General features: G+C 46.4%; 1 long non-coding RNA gene across 1 annotated transcript in view; it reads left to right on the top strand.

The window, feature by feature from the left end:
- The window catches only part of LOC146870477 (uncharacterized), a 236,730-nt gene that overhangs the window by 161,481 nt on the left and 55,050 nt on the right, over positions 1-20,199 (top strand). Inside the window, exon 3 of the long non-coding RNA XR_014959399.1 lies at positions 16,813-16,864. This is a non-coding gene — a long non-coding RNA (uncharacterized LOC146870477). The remainder of the gene's footprint in view (positions 1-16,812; positions 16,865-20,199) is intronic.

Raw genomic sequence — 20,199 nt, forward strand, 5'->3', positions numbered from 1 at the left:
GCAACGGCAAGTCCCGATACAAGCTTCGGCAAGCACATCTGTTTCCGCATCTGTCTCCGCAGTCGACTCTACAGAGGTATCGACACCCATAGTTGCTGTGTCACGTTCAACGAACCCATTCACACCCGACGCCCCAGATAGGGCCACGGGAGGTGCTAGCAGTACTTTTACACCACCTAGAATAAATAAACTTGTCTTTCAAGAGTCAGCGCATTCACGTACACCTAAATTCGTAAGTGAACGTACGCTTAAAGAACTCCTTGTAAATTGTAGATATGACCCAGTGGTTGGTAAAGAGGACGAAATGGTCCTGGCATCATTACGTATCAGGCGAGCCGCAGAATATTTAGCAAGGTTACCAGGGATGACTACGCATCTAGATAACATATATCATTTTGTTCAAACAGGACGAGATCCAGGATGTATTAACAGAGCTATGGAATTCCAGAAAGTAGAGATACAGGGGGAACTGTTACGTTTCCTCATAAACTGTGTAATCAGAAATCAAGACCGTCCGGGGGTAGACCCGAATGCAATGCTTATTCTTACAAGATGGAGTCAGAATATATCAGAAGGGAGACACGATAAGCAAAATTGTATAATAGCCATGTGCCGAAAAATACGTAAAGAAATAGAGCGTATTCATGAAGAGAGATTGGGAACAGACGAGTTTGAGCAAGATGAAGTGTCCGAATCAGGGAATTCCGCAAGACAGTCAGAGACCATAGCTTATGTAGGCAGAGGAAGATCTTGTGAAAATACTAGATGTTTTTCTGATCCCATACACTCCGTATGTCCAAATAATAGCAGAACGTATCCGACGCCTGTAATAAATCTGAAGTCTCCTGAACATTCGTTTCAAGCCGCAGATAAGATACTACGAGAACGAAGAGGTTACCACCTCCTCGATTCTATGGATGAGCAAGAATTAGCCAGATCAGCCGTTCACTGGATTGACAGTCCTGAAAAATACGGTGATGAGACCGTAGCACACACGTTTCTCAACCTCAGTACAGATGACCAACGCTTAGCTGGAATCTATATGATTCAGCAACTTCTCATATTATATAAGAGCCAACATGCTGACCCTGGTCCTTTACCTGATATATTAACGGAACTACTCACAAACAGATGGAGAGGTTCTAGTAATAAGCTAATTAAAGAGATATTAGTGTCACGTAAGCAGTACGTCCTTTTTGTAAGTCCGGATTCTCTCTCGCTGCCCCACAGAGAAAGAACGCCGTACTATATGGATAGACAAAATCCTTTACGAGAAGTGCACCCAATAAAAGGCGAAGACAATGAGTTTCACCGTGTATTTGTTTACACACCCATATCAAAAATGGAATTATTAGAAATGAAGAAAGTAGTACCTAGTCATGACAAAGACCCAGCGGGTTTCCACCGAGAAATTAAAGACATGTTACTGATGGGAGAGTACACCTTTCCTGATATTATGACGATATTAAAGGTGCTTTTGCCTGCTGGCATATATGAAAAACTGAAAGAAAAAGAGTGGGAAGTGGGAGACCAAAAGATAGACTGGACAGCATTAGCAGAGGAAGAAAGGAGCCGAGCTGCAGGTTCAGGGCTCGGGGATAAAGTTAAACTGTTACCAGGTTTACTAGTACAGGTACTGCCACGTTTATTAACTACAAAAAAGGAAGATTGGGGTGCAATCACAGCCTGCAAACAAAAGCAAGATGAAGACACAAGCGATTATTATGCTCGATTTGAAAAATGTTTTGGTATAAATAGTGGTATAAAAGCAAGTAGTGACTCATATCCACATTTATTTGTGACAAAATTGGTGGAAAATGCATTGCCTCCAGTGAAGAATAGAATATTGAAATTCGAGAGTACCTGGCAAAGTAACACTCCGTCGCAAATGCTACAAATGTTACAGTATCATCACAATAGAATTAGGGATGAACAAGAACACGAGCATAGACGCATGAAGGATACAAAAATGAAAATGCTAGTTTCTCAGACAGTACCAGCAGATGGTCACAAAAAGGGTGTGACACATTCTGGTGATTCTGCAGTTCCTGTAAAAGGAACCTGCAATTACTGTAAACAACTAGGCCATTATGTACATGATTGTCAAGTCCTGAAACGTAATATAGCTACAGGTATTGCAAAAGAGAGACCACGATTAGTTAGACAAGATCAGAATGAACAAGGAGCTATGCAGCATGGACAGTCCATGCCAGTTCAGCAACAGTCTATGCCAGCCTCACAGCAACCCATACAGTTTGTGCCAGCTGCACCACCGTTGCCTGCTACTGCCACACAAACCACAACACGACAAATGTATCAGACTGCACAGTATGAATACCCTGAGTATCAGCGCTACGCATGAACCAGCCTAGAGAGGGAAGTCGACTTACCGCTTATCGAGATTCCTGTAGATCAAGAAGGACCTTATGTACATAGTGAATTATTAGGTCAAGATAGAAAATTCTTACTCGATACAGGGGCAAGTCGAACAACCATAAAACGTAGTGAAGTTCCAGGGGCACCCCTCTCAGGCTCTCAAAATGTTTCCCTTGGTTTTTCAGGAAAACCTATTGTTAATGAAGTATCACAGCCTCTACCACTTACGTTAGGACCTTTGACACGAACTACAGATTTATTGCTTACTAAATCATGCCCAGAAAATCTGTTAGGAATTAAGACTCTGAAAGCACTAGGAGCCATAATATGTTGTTCTCCGGAAGGAGTAAGGTTGTTTTTGCGTGATTTTAAAGGTCACTATGTGTCTAGAGACATGGATCCCCGACTACAGACTTTACCAGTACATCTATGGGCACAAGGCCCTACGGATGTTGGCTGCATGAACATTACACCCTATCGAGTTACATTGAAAGCAGGAGTGGTACTACCACGAATGCGACAATACAAGTTACCGCATGATGCTGTAGTGGCTTTGTTGAAAATCATTGATGAGCTAATTGCCCAGGGAGTAGTTGTAGAAACAGACTCCAATGTATGTAATTCACCGATAATTCCGATTCTTAAACGAACTGATCCTACTGCTCCGCCAGTATACCGATTGGTTATTGATTTGCGTGAACTAAACAAGTGTATTGTACCACAATTCCCTGTGGTCCCTGATATATCATCATTGTTGACAGCAATTGATTCCGAAGCAACATTCTTTACTGTAATCGATCTCAAGAATGCCTTTTTCAGCGTCCCAATAGATCCGGAAAGCCAATACTTGTTCGGATTCAGTTTAAATGGGCGCAGTTTTAAATTCTCACGCGCTCCCCAAGGATTTACAGAAAGCCCCAGCATCTACAGCCAAGCACTGAAAAGAGAACTTGACAGTATCCACATGCCAGTCAATACTGCACTGCTTCAATATGTCGATGATCTGCTGATCACCGCAAGAAGCGAGTCAGAATGTGAAAAAGCTTCTCTGACAGTTTTACATTTCCTAGCCGACAAGGGGCACAAGGTGTCCCCTTCTAAGCTGCAATTCTGTGTTCAGCGAGTTATTTATCTTGGTCACTCGCTGTCCAAGGAGGGAAGGCAGCTTACACCAGATCGCATTCAGTTAATTGCTAACATGTCAATACCCCAGACACAAAAGGAGGTGCGAGCTTTCATAGGCCTCACTTCATATTGTAGGCAGTGGATCCCTCAGTACGCATTTCTAGCAAAACCACTTATTCAGTTAACCACACAGGAGGCAGCCACATCGACTGTTCTCCCTTGGACTCAGGAACATACACAAGCTTTTGAAAGCCTAAAGGAAGCTTTATGTCAAGCACCTGTTTTAGCAACGCCATGTTATAGCAAACATTTTACACTCTTTGTTACAGAACGCGAAGGTACTGCCTTGTCAGTACTCACTCAGGATCAAGCAGGATCATGCAAGCCATGTGCTTATTTTTCCAGTACATTAGATCCCGTAGCTCAGGCTTTGCCTGCATGCCTGAAATCAGTGGCAGCGACAGCTCTAGCAATCAGACAAAGCGATGCCATAGTATTAGGACACCCATTGACAGTTCAAGTACCACATGCAGTAGAGGTTCTTGTGAACCGAACACAAACACAACACTTGACCATAGCAAGACTTACCGGTTATGAACTGACATTGTTTCAACCACACATAGAGATCCGACGGTGTAATACATTGAATCCTGCTACACTATTACCTGTAATTGGAACAGACCCACTAGCTCATGATTGTGTTGAAATCATTGAAATAAAGACGAAACCTAGACAAGACTTGACAGACGTTCCATTGTTAGATCCAGACCTGACGTTGTATGTAGACGGATCATGCATGAGAGCAAGTACAGGAGATTTAGTGGCCGCGTATGCAGTCACAACAGACACTGAAGTTATTGAAACAAATTGTATAGATACTTTGTCAGCCCAAGCAGCAGAACTCATTGCTCTAACGCAAGCCTGTATTCAAGCCACAAATAAGAAAGTTAATGTATACACTGACTCACGTTATGCATTCGGAGTTGTACACGACTTCGGCGTGCTGTGGCGAGAGAGAGGTTATTTAACGTCCCATGGTGCCCACATTCAGCACGGACCCCTCATTCATGCTTTGTTAGACGCAATACATCTACCCACTGCTATATCGATTATGAAATGTAAAGCACACACGAAGGTTACTGATACCATTTCTCAAGGCAATGATTTAGCTGACAGAACAGCTAAACAGACTGCTCAGAATCGCACATTAGACATGACAAAGCCAATAGTTCAGACACCAACACAGTGTATGACAATTAAGGATCCCGCACTTGATGTAATTGACATACAGACACATGCCACAGCAGAAGAAATAAAGAAGTGGACTGAACTAGGAGGGATCCAGACAGATCAAGGGTGGATGACAAAGGAGAAATCTGTATGGTTTCTCCCTGATTCCATGGTTCAAGCCATTATAGCTACAGTTCACAGTCCAGCACATTTAGGAGAGAAGGCTATGCTAGACAGCATTCAGCACATTTGGTTCAACAAACATTTACGAGCAGCAGCTAAACAAAAAGTTCGTACCTGTATGATATGTTGTCAGTTTAATCCAGGAAAGAGTGTTCCCGTAGAGCAGGGTGGATTTCAGCCTCCTGACCATCCTTTTGAAGTCCTCCAGATGGATTATATTCAGATGGAACGTTGTCGAGGATTCAAATATGTTCTCGTAGTTGTCTGCGCTCTCTCCCGTTGGACAGAGGCGTATCCCGTATCAGATTACACTGCCCCGACTACTGCCAAGCAGCTAGTTCGAGAATTCTTCCCACGGTACGGTTTACCACGTGTTGTATATTCAGATAACGGTCAGCCTTTCGCATCCGAATTAATGAAACATGTCTCACTCTTGTTGGGATATCAGTGGAAATTCCACTGTGTCCGACACCCCGAGGCAGCAGGTCTCGTAGAAAGACATAACCAGACACTGAAAATCAGACTGTCCAAAATATGTAGAGAGAAAGGTGTCGACTGGATAGTAGCATTACCAGTTGCACTCTTTTATATGAGAATGGTAGCACACTCTAGAACAGGGCTATCCCCGTATGAGGTGATCTTTGGTAGACCACCGAATATGTGGGGGACGCCTATACCACGTAAAATAACTGACATTGACTGTAACATGCTGACAGATTACTTGGCTTCCTTGATGTCTGCACTACAATCTTCTCGTTCACAGGTAGCTGCAGCCTTTCCCGACAACACTGAGGCGAAACCCCATGACATTGTTCCGGGTAATCTTGTCTTTGTGAGAAATTTCGACAGGAAAAGTCAATTGGAGCCCAGGTGGAAAGCACCGAAGTTGGTCCTGTTGACCACAAGAACAGCCGTGAAGATCGAGGGACGTAAAGGGTGGATTCATTCAAGTCACGTCAAAAAATTCCATGGACTACCTTCAGATATAGACACTGTGCCCTGCACTCCCTCACAGACTGATTCAAAACTTCCTTTTGTTGAAAAGAATGACTCTCAGTGCTATAAATTAAAGCTTAGGCCCAAACAGTCGAGCAATTTGATTGTTTAAGTCCTCTCCAAGGTGAAGCGGTTGAATTGTCTCCGACATGTATCCCTTGGACCTGAGTAGAGAAAATACCCGAGAAATGTTGAAACGACAGGCGTATTGTAAATCACTGCGTAGCCACTGTATTGTGACTTTATTAATTTTGTTTTTCTTGAGTTTTTTAATAGTTACTGCAAGTATATTGTTGCATATGTATTATCCTGATTCTAAACGTGTTTTCAATATAACTGATGAACACTCTTTTAGTGACCTACCGCCACATGAGTTGTCCTATAGACTTGCGCTGCGTAATAACACATTCATTAGTATGTTACATCATTCCCATCAGACTAGTAATGCCACCAATTGTTGGGTGTGTGGCCGACTCCCTCCCTATCAGAATAACAAAGGAGTTCTGCCTTTCTTTCCACATCCATTCACACACAATGGCTCCTGTGGAGCATGGTTTAGTTTATTAAATTCCATAGACCCAGACACAGCAGTTTATCAACAACACTGGATATGGGGAAATCTGAATCTAGTTTTATTCAAAGTCTGTCACCCTAATAAGGAGGGTCACCCCAGTAGAACAGGAACTGATTTAGAAAATGAAGTGTATAAATTAGGTAATTTTACGCCTAATCTTATGATTTTGAATGTTAAATCCGAAGTTGAACTAATTCTGCCCACTATGTCAGTATTTCCAGTTAAGGGTGAATTATGTGTACGAAAAGTTGGTTCCATACACATGGGCCATAGCCAATGCGTTACTACAGTAGAATATAGTGATCAAGGTAAATCTTCATTTAGAGCTTCTCGCCATTCTTACTTTATATGTGGTCAGACGGCATATATGCGTCTGCCTCTAGATTGGGATGGTACTTGTTACATAGCATTCCTTTTGCCACCTGTTTTCCTAGCTCCCCCTGATTATTATCGAAATGTTCATTTAGTACACAATAGAGAGCAAAGAGATCTCCCAGTTGTCGATTATACTGAAACAGCATGGGACAAGTATGTAGATTTCAATAAAGGTATCTTTCCCTATATAGGTACAATATCAAATAGTAAGCTGATACGCAGACTCACCAAGACTCTTGAAGCTGTAGTAAACGAGACTATAGCCGCCCTAGGCAATCTGACAGAGGAACAATCAGTGATGAGAATTGTTGTTCTCCAGAATCGTCTTGTCCTTGATGTCATCCTGGCCGATAGGGGCGGAGCTTGCAGGGTCATCGGATCCAGCTGCTGCATATTCATACCAGAAAATTCGCCATCTGTATATAAAGCTATAACACGCCTTCATAAGATTGTAAGCCAGATACACGAGAATCCAGGCACTTGGACGTGGTCCGGGTGGTTTTGGAGTGTGATATCAGCCTGGGGATGGAGAGTTCTATCCTTCCTAGGTATTGGCCTTCTTATGCTCTTCAGTTGTTGTTTATGCCTACAATGTGGACCAGCGATTTGTGGTCTGTGTGCCACATCGTGTATTCCACATCAAGGTTTTCGTTCAGAATACCGGAAGGAAGAAGAAATGATGCTCTATGAGCAAATCAATGGAATGATGAAGATTGATGTCTCGTGAAGGGCAAGAAGGGGACAAGGAGGGAATGTGGAAATGTGGATTTTCCTGATCAGTTATGTCCCCTATCTTGGACCCCAACGGTTCTATATGCATGTTACAAGTACATGTATGTTCCCTCCAGTTCCAGTTTCTAAGACGCAAACATATGTGTGTCTACCGTCGACATGTTCTCTGTCAGATCCACCATCAATGGGCTGGATATTCGATTCCTAAGTATGAAAAGCCACCGACTTTATATGGCTAAGTTACTTCATTTTTACAGTTCAGGCAAGTAGGCCCGATTCTGTCCTCAAAGCCTTTCCCTGCTCTCTGTCTTTGACAGCTTCAGCTTGAGCTCGCATCTGTATCCATGAACTTTGTCCTACTCCCTGTGCAGCTAACGGTGACTGCCTCGGCCAGTTTTCGCCTGTCTGCCAAGAAGTTGTATTTCACCTTCGAATTATCTATTTTACTCTTCAGCCGATGCATTCCTGTCCAGTGATTTAGGTAAACATTTCCTTTAGCTCACAAGCAAAGGACTCAGCCTTTCCGTCCTCCTGCAAGTGATTCATAGCCCTGTTGCCATGGAAAGTTTTCTGCCCCTCGCATCTCATATAGACACTTAGACGCTTGTACACGCACACAGTCAGTATAGAATAGATTCTGTCCGAGAGTTCTTCCTTGTGGATAACATAGTTCTTTAAACATAGGATGTTAGATATGATTTGGGATTAGGTTGACTTGACCCCAGACTTCTCGTCTCCACATGTAGAGCTAAATGTCAAGTCCCCTTCACCCCCTAGTTGCACGTCAATTACACGTCATGCTGCCGCGCGCGCATCTATGCCAAGTATTATCTTATAGATCCACCTATGTCTGATAATTCTAACCAATCATGTTTCTTTTATTCCTTATTACGCCTAGTTTCGATTATGTCACTGTTTTGTCACTTTTCTTATCAAATGTTACGCCTTCTACATTCGTTTCATTGTAATGCACTTATTATAAAAATACATGTCTGTTAATGAATTATTGTACTTCACTTCCTGAACCCTCGTGGTGACGGAACCTGAGGACCGCGACTCGAGTCGGCCATTTTGAATGGAATAAAGCCCATTAGAAAACCTCTTATACCACGGATTCTGCCTCTTGTTATTTTGAGCTATTTACTTTAATTTAAGATTCCGCATGAAATTCAGTCCGGTAATATTTATTTTATTTACCACAGTGGTGAGACCTTGGTGGCCAGATTCGGGGTCACAGTTGCCAGGGTCTTTGTCCACTCCGACACAGGCCAGGCTTGTCCAGTGCAGGGTGTGCAGGCTTTGCGGTTCCGTGATGATGCCAGGGGTTAGAAACTTGCTTTGAGCAAAGCTACTGCTCATGGGCCTCCCATATGATCAGAGTCACAAGGTAGCCAGGTCCGCAGGGGTTTGTGAGGTTGCTGGCCACAAGTGGGTCTGGGCTGTGGCAGGAACAGGTTCAAGGGTCGACGGGCCGGTAGGGCTGGGGCCAAAGCAGTTGGTGTCTTCCTCTTCTTAGCAGCTGCACTGTAGTTTCTTTCTTCTTGCTCTTCCTTGCTTTTTCAAAATCAGGCAGGGTAAAGCTTCAGGGTGCCTCTAAATACAATGTTTATTTGCGTTACAGGTAGGTACAGGGCAGGGACCAATGGGTCCCTGCCCTGGGGTGGATACACACACTATCCTGCCACTCACCTGTGGGAGTGGGCCAGTAGCCTAGTCCTGATGGGCTTCACCTCGCCTCCCACACCTGAGAGTTGGTGTGGGCAGGCTGGAACATACCCTGTCCTTATTTTGTGTTTCCGGCCAGTCTTCCCGCAAGAGTGGGTGTCAGAACGGGGTGTTGGGGGTAGTTTTCTGGGTACAGCCCGTGGCCTGTAGAAGCTCACTGAGTCTGCATGCCTTTGAAAGTTCCCCCTGGCCATCCTGGGGGAGGAGACCTAGCACCCCGCCCAGCATGTGCATTATTGCAGGCCCTGGGGAGCGGGGGCTGTACACCCTGGGGTCCAGCAACATGTCTGATGAGTGGCAGCTTAGGCAGCCTCCCAACCAGACGTGGATTGTAGGTTAGTTGTCCATGGTTTGACAATTGTGAAAGTTAGTGTTTAGGGAAGGAACATAGGCCCTGGGCACCTGATTGGCAGGAGTCCAAGGCACACTCAGTCAAAGTCCATTCAGCAGTTCCTCAACAAGTGTGTGAATACCATGCATGAAAGATTGTACTTTTTCACACATATGTCATACATGTTGTGTGACCAGAATTGGGATATTGCTAGTTGTGCCATCGGATCAATGTTGTCAGTGCAATTTTGACCGTGTACTCTTGTGGGGCACCCTGTGGCCCATCTTCACTATCTGACTCCGGTTGTCTCATCTTAGCCGTCATTGTAAGTGTTATTTATTTTGCAACACTGTGCCCCCTTCTGATGGGTTTAGTTGTATTGCTCATTTAGATTTCTTAGCCTGTATTTGGACACGTGTTTTTCAAACCGCCTCTGCTCTCCCTTCCCGCCACAGTTTCCCCTGCTGAGACGCACAGCAACATGCACTTTCGTAACACCCACATGCCAGGCTGATCCGCCCACCTCCCCTTCCACTTGCGTATATCCACGCTGGGTCCGCGCAAAGTGCAGGAACATCCTGGGTCGGCGAACGCAACTACACACGTTGCCACTACGATGCTAGCACTCAACGCCCTCAACATAGGACGATCACACACCTGCTTCCTGCCCAGAACGGAACACACACAAGGACACATCTCCAGCCGGAACTGCATTGTCACCAGCATTGATTCTGCAAATCCAACCACTGTGTTGTAAGCAAACTACCTCAGATGCATTGTCCCCAACACCTGCCACAGAAGCCAACACACAAGTGAACTCTGGAACCTACTCAACTCAAGCTCCCCAGACATGGTCTCCATGACAGTGACCTAATTGTACCCCTCCTCAGAACGCTACCTCGCCATAGCCATCCTGTGCAGCTACAAGATCAACCACATTGACGGCACCGTATCCACCACCCTGACCGACACCCTGGCCACCCTCGGGCTCATACAACTTGTCACAACACCCACCCACCACAACAGCCACACGATTGACCACATATTATCCACAAGCTCCCACGTCTACTCCAACCACCCAGCCAACCTCCACTGGAACAACCATCAACGCAGCAAATTCGCATTCCATGAAGACACCACGCGCCACTACACCCAACAGATCCACGGGCACTGTTGGAGCACAGTCACAGAAGCACAGGTAACCATCAACCTTGCCTGGAGCACAACCACCGACACTCACTCCAGCGCACAGAATGTCAGACAAGGGATAGGCAACAGCGCAAACCCATTCGCCCCGATTAAGACACACCAGCAAGTAAGCCAGCTGGTTCAATGCAGAACACCAGGCCTCAATGCCGCCCTGCCATGAGCTAGTGAAGAAAGACACCATCAACTCCACAGATACGCAATTGGGCCTCCTTCAAAGACCACATTGCCAACAACGCACACACCAGCTAAGTGCTCATCAACCTAGTGAAAGAACTCTCCAAAACCAGCTCCAACAACAACACCATCCCACCTTTGCAAGACCTGTGCAGCTCCTTAGTTACTTTTGTCCATCGCAAGGGTGCAGCCATCCACGACAGCTACAACGCCATGACTGCCACGACTAGCACTGAGACCTCCATCACCACGGATCCCATACACGCCAAGCCCCTGCTCTCCTAGACCAACGTAAACAACACAAACACAATGCACATCTGGTACTACATCCACTACGGATCAACGTCAGGCACATGCCCACACCACATCTGCTCCAAAGCCAGCCCCACCATTGCACCCCATTTCCAGATGAGCATCAACATCTCCCTCGTAAATTCAACATTGACGTAGAGCTGGAAGCACGCCGATATCAACCCCTTACTCCACAAACAAGACTGACCCCAAGGACCGCCTTTTGCTTACGTCCCATCTCTTTGCTACCATTCGTGTGAGGTGTCATTACGAAGACCATCAACAGACAACTGACCCACTAACTCTATGGGAACAGCATCCAGGATCCGTCCCATTTGCGCTTCAGCTGCAACTCCTGCAGCAAACTGGACATATCTCCGCCAACAATGACATAATGCCACGGATGGACAACAGTGAAAGAGCAGCACTCATTGACCAGTACCTGTGATTTGACTTCAACACTGTCTTGCACTGCACACTATGCACACGCATACACGAAAATGAGATCCGAGATAAGGCTCGTGACTGGACAAACTCCTTCCTCTATAGCAAAACCCAGTCCACCCTCCTCCACCCTTCCTGCTCAGAGTCCACAGTAATCTTCTGCGGATTACCCCAGGGCTCATCCCTCACACAACATTGTTCTACCACATGTCACCACTTGCACACGTTACCCAACTGCCCAACCTCAACATCATCGCCAACGAGAACATAAGCCAGCTGATCCTCTCCCTCACCATGGCCACCCTCACTTACACAACCATACACCATGTAGGACTGTAAGACAAATCCACCCCCTACGCATGAGACACCTCCTGGTGTGCGGCTGCCCTGGGAACAGATCCAGCAACAACCACCCACGCATGCACCATGGGGTTCAACATCAACTCTACTCTCTCCATGCCAAAGCTGGAAAACGCCATCTCGTCCTCCTGCTTCATCACCCTCCAGATGCTTGTCAAGTTCAACAGGTGGATTACCACCAAGACATGGAGTACAGTCACACAGGCACTCTGCATCAGCAAGTTGGAATACGGTAACATCCTCTATGCAGGAGCCTCGACCAAACTCTAATAACTTAGATGCATTAAAAACGCCTCTGCACGCCTGGTCCTCAACATCCCTCGCCGACAGCACATCACACCCCACCTGTGAGACCTGCACTGGCTCACCGCCAACAAGTGTCTCACCTCCACGCACAAGACGCACGCACACAGGCCACTCCACAACACCGGACATGCATACCTCAACAGACGACTCAGCTTCTGCTCCCCAATCCAGCAGGTCCGCTACGCTGACATTGCAATTGCCACAGTCCCCCGCATCTGGACAGCTAACTCCTGCAGGAGATCATTATGCCACCTCAACGCAAAAAACTGGAACACTCTCCACACCCTCCTGCAGCAGGCACAGCATATGCTGACATTAATGTGACTCCTCAAGAACGGGTTTTCCAAGCAGTGGCAGACTCCCACCCACCCCCGCTCCTTGAGACACTCAGGGGTTAGTGTTGCACTTTAAAGATGTTGTCATAGGAAAATTATCTAGATTGCTTTTGCACATACACGGCCATCTCACTGCCTATCCGTGTCAGGTGACACATGTACATTGATTGAATTAGCCTTGCTGGACCTTCTTGTAAATTCACAGCCCCTTACTTATTACCTAAGTTAAATACTTGATTGTTCATGGACACACGCACCTGTGTGATTAAAGTGCATTTATTTACAAAAAAAAGAGGTTGTGCATTGACCAGAACTTGACCATAGGACATGGGATTGGCAGTCCATTGCGAGCGACAGAGTCAGGGGAGGAGGCGGATTTAGCAGTGCCAGTGCCATTGTCAATGAACAAGAGGAGATTTGCTGTGGGTCAATGTGTGGGTCGACGCTGGGTGTTGATGGACGTCGGCAGACAGTGGGAGGGAGAGGAAGGGTAGTGAAATGTTGTTGTGTACAAACCAACAGGCCTTTGTACATCACTGCTAGCTGAACTTGCGCATCACCATGGTGGCAGTTTCATCCTCAGATTCGTCCGATGATGTGTCGTGTGTCTCACATGTGGGCGGTGGTACGGTGGGAGCAGCACTGTGAGGCACAGACACATCAGGGTGCGGAGCTGAGGATGTGGATGCGCAAGCAGCAGATGTCACAAGACCGCGGGGAGGTAAAGCTGGCATGTGGAGAAGCATGGCCTGCCATATCTGTTGCAGATTGCACTGGTGTTGAGCCGTGGCAGCCATCTGTTGGAGCTCCCTCCGCTCCCTGGACTCCATTACCCCTGCCAGTCGGGATAATGCAGCAGAGACACTGCTGGAGATATCCTGCCGGGACAGTGTGTCCACTCTCTGGATCAGGACCCCAGCAATGTCATCCAGGGAGCGTTGGATGTGATTGCATGAGGTGTGGATGTCTGACAGCCTCGCAAAGTTGTTTTCAAGGGGATTCAGACACCCTCTGAACTCCTCAAAGTTGGCTGCCAGGCTCTCCAAGCCCGCCCTGTGTCTCCCGTTGGACCTCCAGCACCATGGTTTGAAAGGCCGCATAGGTGTTGGCTGGGTCCTGGGAGGCAGCTGTGGTTGGAGGTGCTTGCTGCTGGGTGGTTTGTGCAGGGGGTGGGCTGGGCGCAATGCTGGTGGGTAGCCCTGCTACTGGAGTTGGTGTTGCGAAAGAATCGAGGAGACGCTCAAACTCGTCCATATTGATAGTTGGTGTTTGGGACGAGTCGTCGTGGTGGAGTGGGTCGTCCCGCTGTCCAGGAGGTGTTGTCGCTCCCTCTGAAATGTTCATGGGAGATACAGTTTAACAGTGGTATCCATGTATGGGCATGCATTATTTGACTTAACAATCAGACTGAGGGAGACTGTACACGATAGATATTTTGTACAATATGCATGCTAGTTACTTGATGGTGATTATTTCAGAGACATCACAGATGTGTGTGTGTACTTGTACGTTGTAATATCACAAGTTCCCTAGGTGAGAAATGAGCCTTGACAGTGTCTACACACAAATGCTACCTGTTGTGTCTTGGTTTGTGTTATGTGACTGATGCAGTCCGCAACACCTATTAGGTAATGTTGATGTACTCCGATTAGTATGTGTGTACACTGCATTGTGTGATGGTGGCACCTGCTGCCTTGGTGTAGCTGCCCCTTGTCCCTTTCATGAAATGGGCCTTTGACTTCTGTGTATGGACAAGGCAGACATGTGTAAATCTGTGTGGATGGTGTATCCTTGTCAGAGTAGTGACACTTGTGCATAGTATTCATCAAGGGGCATATTATCAAGCCAGGCTATAAAATTATCGCCGCTTTAGTGGCAGAAAACTGCCGCTAAAACGGCGATAATGTGCCCGATAATATGCTCTATGGAATTTCAAGTGAAGCACATGTTAGATGTCCTTCACATCTAACATGTGCTTCAATTGGAATTCCATAGAGCATATTATCAAACCCATTATCGCAGTTTTAGCGGCAGTTTTCTGGCGCTAAAGCGGCGATAATTTTATCGCCTAGCTTGATAATATGCCCCCAAGTGTCTTGGTCACATCAGGGGTTGTGTGTACATAAGTTTGTGCCAGGGTGTGACATGCTCCCTTGAGGATGAGTTCTACACTCCGCAACATCAGTGAGGTGTCCTGCACCATGTGAATCTCTTTGTCCTGCAGGCATGCTATCCATCATGCCCTATCACATGCCTTATCAGTGTGGCTCAAGGAGTTGCAGCTTTGCAGGGGCTTGCACATGTGCATGTGTTTAGTGTGCTATTGGTGATGTGTGATGAGTGCCCACTTTTGGCACATTGGCAATGGGAGCCTACTTGGGGGCATGTTATCATGGACGTCCATGGTGTTATCTGCGCTTTAGCAGCAGGAGACTTCCGCTACAAGCGGCAAAGATGTCCTTGGAAATGTGCCACAGAATTCCAGGAGAAGCACATGTTCTGGTGTGAACATGGGCTTTGATTAGAATTCTCTGCTGCATGTTATCAGGCACATTATCACTGCTTTGGTGTCTGTTTCATGCTGCTGAAGTGGCGATAATTTTAAGAACGTCCTTGATTACATATGCCGTGTTGTTTCTACAAAGCTGCACTGTGTAGGACACATGTGCCTCTAAGTTGCTTTGGCTCCTTGAAATATGTGTTGTGTGCATTGCGTCTGTCATGTTTAAACTTGCTTCCTGCACTTCTTTTTGATTACCCTTTCAGAGTATGGTGCAGCATGTATGGCAAATGTTGTTGCTATCTGAGCAGACAGTGTCCACACACATTACCCACAGATTTTGTCCCACATGTGGAGTGTGTGTGGCAGTGGTGGGCCATATTGTGCATCATATCAGGCGCAAACATTCTAGACTCTGCATGAGCGGTTTGATTTTCAAAGGGGGGGACTACATACTCCCTGCAGCGATCACAGCGGATATTTGTGCGCATTGTAAAGGGGACAAAGCATGACCTGAGCTTTCTTTAGGGTGCCAATACATATTGACAGCAGCTGTAAAGTTTAAGGCAGTCACATGCCTGTACATGCGCATGGGTCTCGTAGAGCTGCCCCCTTTGGACAAACTGAATTGAAATGGGAGGTAGATGTAGTTCGAGAGATCCCCGAAAGGGCTTGTGCAGAGATTGTAGAGTAAGCATGGAGATGCATCAGGCACACCGGCTTCCAAAGGCTTATTTTAAATGTTTTACACTGCCTTACCTCACACCGGCAGGAAGTCAATGCATGTTTCTACACTGACTCAAAGGTATGCACAAGGGTTCAGGGAGAGGAGGCAAACTTTCCTCACATGATTTGGGGGTGAACACTTTAGGCAACTTATTGGACCATAGTGATAACAGTATTGAAGGTGTTGACAGACAGGGAGGTTGATCTGTCGTAGGAGGCTTGTATCCTACATTGCTTCCCACACACGGCTCAAAGTGGGCTTGCCGCAAGTTTATGGATAGGGTATTATTATTGGCCATGAGGGGATATTACGATGCACTGGAAGGCAAGTGGGGCCACGAGTTTAGATCAATGGGAGTGCCAGTTGTCAGGTTCGTGACCCTTCTTTGAAGGCGCAGGAGCAGAGCGTCGCAAGCTTCCCAATGCCCCACTAAGATTACCCCACCTAACGCAGTTTAACAGCGTATCAGTGAATATAATCTCATGGGGGAAAGGGGAATGGACAGAGAAGAGACGGCCACACCGCTTGCTTCTTCTTTTCACTGCTTCACAGTCTTCTTTCTTCTTCGCAATCTTTTCTAGCTTGACAGGTAAGTATGTAAATATAAGGAAAATCCACACAGTATTTAGTTAATATGCATTTCCTATTCTATCTTTCTTAATGCTTCAATCTTACTGTTCACCTACCCTGTTGTGATGTGGCCTATGCTCCTCTTCTATCTTTTAATGATTAGTTTCTGTGTGCTGTGGACTAAAGATTAATAATTATTATTCCTGGTCCTTATCTTTTTCTGTTTTAACCTATCTCAATCTCTTGCAGGTTCCTCACCTTGGGTGTACACAGCTGAAGAGTTAAACCTATCTTTAAAACGGTAAGTAAATCCTTTTATATTAATTTCTTCAGCCCTTAAGTGCTCTTGATAATTAAGTTCCTTAGAAGAGGTTCTGTAGATTTTAACTAGGTTGACGTTGCAGTTAATTCACTCCAATTAAATATGACTTATCTGCTCTTGCCTCCCAATACTTTTCGTCTTTTTATTTCTTCTTGCTCGAAAAGGATAACTAAGACTCGTAGACTTGTGCTGACTCTACTAACTGAAAATAAAGGGGAGTTTCCTCACAGATTCAACTCCAAAGAATACTTGTAACTCCAAATGCGCATGCTCACAAGGAATACTACTTTTCAGTCTCTATATACGCATGCTCCCCCCTTTAAACCAGTACAGTCTTACTTTAGTAGGTCCGCAGACGCGTGCCCTCCGCCCACCACTAAACAAAGTCGAGCGCGACGAAGTTAAACACCTCCGTCTCACCGTCGAAGTTCGGTGAAGTGCGCCACAGTACCGGCACGACACCTGGATCTGGATGATTGCGGTCCAGCACTAGAGCGCCAACCGCTTGCTCGAGTTTTGGACTTCTGGCGGCCATCTTGTTTTCGGTATGTGATGTGCATTTGCTCTGCCTTCTTTATGAATATAGCTCTAAGGTCTGTGGTTTTTACCCTGAGCCTTTTTACATGGTTAGATTTGACAACCCTGACACCAGTTCACCAAATGGGAAGAGTGTGATGGGAGACTTCGGCTACTACTGGTCAAGGGTACAGTGGACAAGGGATCACTTAATGCGGCTAGGGCATGGGACCATTTCTTTGGACCATTTGTGGACGAAGACAGCGAGTGCGATGTCAACACTGAGCCAGGTGAGCTGGTACCAGGCTAGTGCCTTTATAGCGCGTAGATATGACCATTCCACACCATTGTAGACATGCATGATGGGTGAATCTAAAGCGGCAGCCTGTATATTGTGTTTTTCGTGTTTAGCTTCTGGATAACACAGATTACCACAGATTACGCACTGGTAAGGCTATCAAGGAGTACAGAGCAACATGGGTAGTGACATGCCTTGAGGGATCGTGAAATAGACTTTCGTATGGATTAGTGCTGGTGATGTTGGTTTATATGGCCGGTGTTGTTAATTGTTTGGTATGCCACTTTTTACATGGTTCTTAATATTCAAGGTAGTAGAGGAGACATGTCATAGTAACAAGCCAAGGATCCTATGCTCAGAAAAATTAACACCATAGTGAGTGGAGAGGGACTAGGGGCCATATTATCAGGATCAGCGTTAAAATGATTGCGGCTTTAGCGGCAGGTAACTGCCACTATAGCGGCAGTGTTGGGCTTGATGATCGGCCCTTGTGAATTCCCATAGGAGTCCATGTTCTGGTGTGAACATGGCCGTCTCTGGGAATTCCCAGGGGCATATTATCAAGCCCATTGCAGCCACTTTAGTGGCAGTTTCCTGCCGCTAAGGCAGCAATGATTTTAACACTGATCTTGGTAATATGTCCCTAGGTTTGCACAATTGTTAGATCTGAAGATGAGGATTTTTAAATTTTGCTAGTGAAAATAGTACATGCCATGCGTTGACGTGGGGCGGGAGAGGGTGGTGGGTATTATGGACAGGGCTATGTGTGCATGCAGGTGAGTTGCCTTTGGATGACTGAATGGTGCGCCCCACATTGCATTTTGCAATGGAGAGCACACAACTAAGGGCCAAATTATCAGGGACGGCATTACAGATTATCGGCATTTGAGCGGCAGAGAACTGCGGCTTAAGCGGCGATCATGGCCTTGATAATATGCCCTAGGGAAATCCAATAGAAGTTCATGGTCTGGTGTGACCATGGGCTTGTTTTGGAATTCTCCAGGGCATTTTTTAAGGGCCATTATCGCCGCTTTGGTGGCAGTTTTCTGCCACTCAAGCAACTATTATTTTAACGCCGTCCTTGGTAATATGCCCCATAATCCATATTTTTGGTGTGACATTGCATGTGTTGTCGGTATGCAGAGTGACTCATTACTTTCTCATCTTACTGTACACAGTGCTGCATAGCATGTACAGGCAAGGGGGCATTTTTGTAGTACAGGCATGAGGTTGTCACAATGTCCCCCTTGCCTCATCACCACACTTATCCAAATCTTCTTCAGAGGTCCGCAACTCCCATGTGCCAAAATGAGTATGCAGCGTGAATGTGACTGGTCATGTGCACGAGTAAGCATGCCACAGACAGGCTCAGCACACCTGCAACATTGCACATGTGTCTGGCTCGTGTGCAAGGTTGTGTGTGGCCCTCCAAGTCACACTTGTTGGCCACGCACATCCTTCCACTCAAGTCAGCCACATGTGCTATTTTGCAGGTGTGCTGTTCTCGCTGTTGGCATGCTTACACGTGCGCGTGATCAGTCACATTCACACTGCATACTCATTTTGGCACCTGTGAGTTGGGGCCTTGTGGAGATTATTTGGATATAGGTTGTGATGGTGCAAGGTGTGCATTTTGTGAGCATTGTGCGTCTCTACGTGATGTGGCATTTTGGTATGTGATGTGGCACTTATTTTGTGGTCTGATGATGTAGCTAGACTGTGTTTTTCTGAGGTTTCAGTGCACATTTCGATGTCAGTGTGTCCGTCAAAGTGTGTCTAGCAATGTTTATGTGTGTCCATGCCACCATGCACAGGGCTATCTGGGACCTGAACCACAGTAATTGTGGGTATGCAATGCTATTTATTATACATGTGTGCCATTGTGGCCATCCACCCCCGTCCACCCACTCCATAGTTTGTACTCACCCTGTGGTTGTGTCTGTTGACCTGCAGCGGTGTCCCGACCCGGCACTCCAACCACCGTCTCCTCTGTGATGACTTGCGCCACCAGATCCTCCTGTTCATCCAGCTCCAGCTGCGACACGGGGCTACCACCTCCGGTGGCCATGGCTGCACTCCAGTTGGCGGCCATCTTCTCCTTGGTGTTCTTCTTGCTGTCGATCTGTCGATCCAGCGTTTTTTCACCTCCTCCACGGTCCTCCTCTTCCTCTCTCCCACAGCATTGACCTTAGCTGTGATCTCCTCCCAGATGTGTTTCTTTCTGGACAATGGCACTGTCTTCCTTATATAAAGCTCCTGCTGGTGTTCAGCCACCAGGCTATACAGGACCTGATTCTCCTGGTGGCTGAACCTGGGGTTCTTCCTCCTCTTTTCCTTCCCCTGGCTCTCTCCCTGCTCCTCCTGGCTGGCTGTGGGGTTCGCTGCGGTCTCTGCGCTTGGCCCTGCTTCCTCCATGTCTCTGGTCTGGTCTCTGGTCACTGGAATCCATTTTATTTTGCCTGCTTGGGGGCCTTTTATAGTGCATTTTCCCGCTTGCTGC

Source organism: Triturus cristatus, chromosome 1_1, assembly GCF_964204655.1.
Source record: "Triturus cristatus chromosome 1_1, aTriCri1.1, whole genome shotgun sequence".
Classification (NCBI taxonomy): Eukaryota; Metazoa; Chordata; class Amphibia; order Caudata; family Salamandridae; genus Triturus; species Triturus cristatus.